Below are 6,159 nucleotides of genomic sequence, written 5' to 3' on the forward strand. Positions count from 1 at the left end.
AGAAAGGACAGCAGCCTACTAAGACACCTGGTAGCAATCTGTCTGTGTCTGTATCTGTTCTGTGAAGCACTCATATCAGTAGCACTGATCAAAGTCATGACTGAAATGTTTGCTGCTGTTTTTAATCACTTTTTTATTATTTTTTGCACTTTGAGCACCCTTCTTTTTGTGCTCAGATGTCCTAAATAAACTGACACTGTTTTGCATTGATCTCAGTTGGTGAGCCTTTTTTGTGGCTGTCCAGCCCAGTTGCATTGGTGTGTGGGTATCTCCTCTGACGTTCTTTACCCACTTAGCCATTACAATATATATATATATATATATATATATATATATATATCCACATTACAATTATTAGTGATCAAAAATGTAATTGTGTAAATATTTGTAAAGGCACCTATAGCCAACCTACAATATCGTACAGTATCAATATAGAGGTATTTGGTTAAAAAATAAGGTGATATTTGATTTTCTCCATATCACCCTGTCAAACTATAAAATGAAAGCAAACAAATGCCAAAAAAAGAGAAAAGAAAACAGACACTTCAAAACCTTAATTTCAAGTCCTTAACAGCATCTGTAAACAAGGCCGAACTTAAATTGCTCAAGTTATGATTGAATTTCATATTTAAAAAGAAAGACAGATCCACATTTGTTGTCCTGTTACACAACATTCCTTCTCTGTCTGTGTGATGAGACTGTGCTTTGCAAAATATCCTGTTATTTTTTCATCTTTTCCCCCCTTACGATAATCAAATCTGACTTTGACTAAGAGCAACATGTGACAATTTACCTGACTGTCATAAATTGAGCCTTTTCAGCTGCCCTAGTTGTGATTGATGATATACATCTTCTAGTAAAAGTAACCATTCTTTAATTTTCTCAGTTTCTGGCTGCTCCCAGTGCAAAGATCCAAAGCTATAATAAGCCAAAACCTCACTTGAGTTTATTCAATGTGCAAAATCCAAAATAACAACAACCCTACCACAAATCCAGACACAATATCCTACACATAATGCAGTAATACAGAAGGTGAGGAGAAGGAGTGGAAAGGGCAAACACATCAATATTTCTTGATACACCCGAGGTACCTCATTTACAAACACAATGGGCATGGATATACTGTATCTGCGGCTGCAACCACCAATTATTTTCATGATCGAGGAACCTGCTGATTATTTCTCAATTGTGTTTTTAACATGTCTGAAAATAGTAAAAAAAAAATGCACACAAGCATCTTTCGTTGTCAGACCAACCCTCCAAAACCCAAAGACATATACCACATTTAGGAAGCTGCACAGGGTGTTTGCATTATATTCCTTCAGTTGATTGTGTCAAATACAGTGAGCAAGAGTGAGGGATGACTGCAACACTGTCAAGATTAAAATTCCATAAAACCCTCATGTCACAGGGAACTGGTGTGTTTCTTTATTAAACTCAATAAAGCTGCGTTCACACACAGTGATGCTGATTTCCCCCCTGAGAGCTGGACTGTGCTGAGCTTCATGCAAAGTCTCAGGTCTGGAAGTTTTTCACAATGTGAATTTGTGTAAAAACATAATTATGGGTTTTTAGTTTAGAACTACGGGAAGGCCATCAGCGAAGCATCCTTAAAGTGTGTTTACTATCTCCAGAGAGTTCGTTCAGCGCTTCAAAGTGAGGCGGAATGAGAGGGCCGGGTATCATGACATGTCTCGCAAATACTTCCGCAGCCAGTACCCACACGGCTTTGCCTCGGAGGTTATCTTCACTCTCCACTCAGTTCACTCAAGTAGCCTATCTATCAGTGACGGAAAGGGAGCAGCGGTGACAGCCACAGCACGATTAGACGCTATGTCGGCTAATATTGCGCAGGCAGTTGAACAGGGCGAGCCTTTGTTGTTGTTTACACAGCGTTTGCCCATCATTAGGCTTGGCAAGGCTGGCTGCCTACTCCTTTTATATTAATTAAAATGAATATACAGTAAAGGCTGCACGTGTGGCTCCCAGCCAGAATTTTGAAGTAAGACTCAATTAACCTCAATGACCCTGTCTTACACAAACAATGAGGAATTAATTATATGCAGCATCCAACCCAGACAAGCTTAGTGGCTTCAAAACTACATTATAAATTGTTTAGAATGCATTTCCACCTTGTTTTCGTTTGCGTCTGCCAAATCAATGGCCCATTAAAAAATCTGCAGCAACATAAAATGGATATCATGAAAGCGCAGGTGTTTGCAGAGCATGGCAGCTCTAGGAATCAGCAGGGTTTTGTATATGATTATCCTCTCGTGGGCTCCTTATTGATTTGACTTTAATGTTAGACAGACGTGAGCTTGTCAGATATTTTGAAACAAGAGTGAACATGTGACTTTTCTTTTTGCGTGGCAGCAGGGACGCTGAGGTGTGCTGCACTTGATGTTACTGCTCTTGTTTGACAGAGCGGTCCTCGAGTCGGTCGTGTTGGTCAAAGAGAGCAAATTCGTGTCAGGCAGGTCACACATGATGGCAGCTTGAGGACTGCCCGTGTCTGAATGTGTGTGTGTAAACACGTCCCACTCCGACACACACACATTCAGACAACCTGTGAAAGAAAGTGTCTCCCTAATTTGAAACGTGTCTGCATTTGTGCACAATACAGTGATCCGCAGACTTTTATGTTATCACATTGGCAGTTATGAGTAATTGCACCCTGCAGCAGTCCCTACCCCTGGACAACTTTTAATTATGTTACAAAGTGTGCACACGCTCTCCTGCATTAATGTCTCCGCTGGAGTCTTGAACGATTACATTCACTCTGGTGTTGTTACGAGAACCGGCTCCCCTAAATCATGAAAACATGTTTATTAATCTGTGATAAACTCACACCATGGTATTTGTTGATTTGACTCAGGGATTATCCTTTGTGTTATATGTATGATAAGGAATTTAAAAATAATGTGTCGCAGAGCGGCTGTGTGCCTACAGAGAGGCAGCAGGAGAAAAGAAAGAGAATAGCAAAGATAGAGCGCTGACAACATGAATGAATGAACCCACTGTAACGTATTCCTCGGGCACCGTGGATCATTTATGTCTTGTATGGCCTATGCCTGAAACAGCTCTCCCCGTGGAGACGAATGTGTGTGTGTGCTGTCCATCATCGGAGGAGCAGATGAGTGTGAAGTGAAGCACATACCGACCAGCAGCATGTCACTCACAGTTTCATGTTGGGCAAGTCCCTCTTGTCACACTCGGGTCGAGGAACATATCGAGGCAGGATTGCTTCACAATCGTGTTTGACCACTAGATAAAGATATAAAACAAACTTATATCATTATTTTTTGCAGGTGAACAAACATGATTGTAAAAAATATCATTTAATTTTTGAAGCACTTTTGTGATGCAGCTCACGTCGTTACACATGTACACACCAGATTCTGTTCAATTAAAAATGTTGCAACAAGAGCTCAATTATTTCGGTAGTTTATCAGATACGCACTAGGGTGGATAATATAAGGAAGTGTGCAGTATTACACCAACAAGTCTCCTATTCGTACACTTTCTTCCCTCCGGAATTTCTTAATATCCTAAATGATATGAGAGCAATTTTCCAGAGAGGATTAAATAGACCTTTGGGATACATCTGATGAGATAACATGATGATGAAACCATGAAGGTGTACTCGGTCTGATAATAAGTTCGGAAATATTGCATTCTTTTGTCTTATACTTAACATCAAGTTATCATTCATGGAAGATTTATTAGATATTTAAATGCTGATGAGTACAAGACACGCTCCTGTTTAGGTATAAGACGTCTATTTAATGCCTGACTGCTATGTCCGCTCACATTAAGCACTGTGGAAAAATGACCACCACATTTACTGAAGTAATCACTGACTGGGCTTAAAGGGGAAAAAAAAACGTAACGAGAGACAGGGGGTCGGTTGGAAATGTGCTCTTTCAATCAATGTACACTGCACCGTGCTGGCTTAATCACAGATCTTGTACATGGATAATCGCTACAAGTGAACCTTGCCTGGCTGACATTTGCATATATTGAGTTACAGGAGTCAGTCTCACTCAGACTCTATCCGGTGGATCACCATTTGTGATGTTATCTGCGCGGAGCTGAAAAACATCAAAAGCACTTTCTTCCAATCATTTTTCACACATCAGTGAGGTTATGGTTTGATGTTGATTCTGTTTAATGGAGGGCTGGAATGCAATTCTGAATCGATTATAGAGCTGCTGTAATTTTGTTGAAGTGGATGTGGAAAATGTCACTGCTTCTTATATTAGGTTTAAATTCTCCAACAACTCTTCCAACCCATACAACCATATAGGTTGTATGCTCCTGCCTCTGAATTGACTCTTCGCCAAGTCTTACCTCAGGACGCAGACTGGCCAATCAAAACATAGCATTAGCGACAACAACACAGCTGTGCTCCATTGTCTCTATTGCTGTCGTTTCAGATTTCCTTCATTTTCAGGCTGGTTTTGTGGATTTAGAGCTAAATGTTGTGCCTGGGGCACGTCGTGTATTAATGATACTCGTTACCTGGAGAGGTTGGAAGAAGATATATGTTTCTTCCCTGTTCCAAAACCAAAATCAAACCCTGAAAAGTGTAGGGTTAGCTAGCTAGCTACTGAAGATATAGCCTACTGAATGTATACACATGCTGCTTTTACTTTTTAATGGTTACAACAATGAAAAAAAGGCCGACCCTGCTGTACAGGAACCAGTGAAGGGAAGCAGGGAAACTTTGCTGATATTAAACCAGCTCTGTGTCATCGCATTGTGCGCAGATGAATGTTGTTTGACTTCCCCTGGAGATCCCTGCCCATTCGGCAACAGAGGTCTGGGTGCTGGCAGTAGCACAGGGGCAAAGCCAAACACCGTTTATTTGCACACACTGCAATGCCACACAGCTGGTTCAATATCAGCAAAGTCTCCCTATCTGTAGCCTATAGTTCGGCTTTAGCTTCTAACTATCTTTGTCTTTTTAACCTGTTGTTGCTGCTGAGTCAGTTTGACATCCTGGATATATCCTTCAAACACAGACTATAGACCCCTCTGTCTGCTTCTCTCTGGAATCACTGTTTCATTTATCCAAAATATTTCTTCAGGGAGCGCAGTTGGTTACAATGTGGGCTTCATGTGATCATCAAACAGTGACAGCTTGTCTGACCACCACAAAGGGGGCGTGGCTTAGCAAGCAAGTTCAATTCCATCCACAGGAGCATTTCCAAAATTGGCGCACCCACTGGTGGACAACAGAACAGCTTACACATGACTGCTTTTCTGGTGTTAAGGTGTTGTCATTTTAGGTAAGATTTATTTGTAGTGTGCATGAGTACGATTGCCCCTTTCTCCACTCCCTTGACGTCAGAGCTCTCCTCCTCCTGTCAGGGCTACGACCACAGGTTGAAGGCGTTAGCAAAGCCAGATCTGGGTCTATAGAGGCATCAGTGTTAAATGAAAACCATTTCATAACTGGTTAAAAACTCCCTGTAGTCACGTTAAATAGCAAACCATGTTCCCTGATGTAAACCATAGCGGTGTACATGTGAACTGTACTTGAGACCACCTTGTCAAGTGGACTCAGGCACAGATCGGCTTATCATGGCTAGGTATGGTACATGGTGTTCACACAAATTAAACAAGCTGGACTTTGGGGTCAAGTGTACTCAGATGGGCAACGTTGTGAAATAGTTGCAGTTGCACCAAAACTTGGTGGTAACTCCTTGGTTAGGTGTACAAAAAAGATGATAGTTTAGCTTAAAATAAGTATGTTTGTTTCTAAGGTCACAAAACATAGGCTGTCTCCTCTGACATACATCACATATGTCATGTGAAATCACTCATGACATACTACATTATGTTGTTGAAATAACTCTACGTTGATGTGTGGTTTCATACAAGACACAAACGCTGGTCTCCTGGATCAAAGTCCAGTGCTTCCATCCACCCCCCTCCCTGCCTGCTGCCCTGTCTTCAGGGACTTTGTTGCAGAGATGGGACCAAGTCACACATGTGCAAGTCTCAAGTAAGTCTCAAGTCTTAACCTTCAAGTCTCAAGTAAGTCCCAAGTCATTTTTTCTTGGGCAAGTCAAGTCAAGTCAAGTCACAGGTTATGTCAAGTCAAGTCAAGTCAAGTCAAGTCAAGTCAAGTCAAGTCCTGTAATAGGTCAAGTC

The sequence above is a fragment of the Epinephelus moara genome, chromosome 6 (genome assembly GCF_006386435.1).
Source record: "Epinephelus moara isolate mb chromosome 6, YSFRI_EMoa_1.0, whole genome shotgun sequence".
Classification (NCBI taxonomy): domain Eukaryota; kingdom Metazoa; phylum Chordata; class Actinopteri; order Perciformes; family Serranidae; genus Epinephelus; species Epinephelus moara.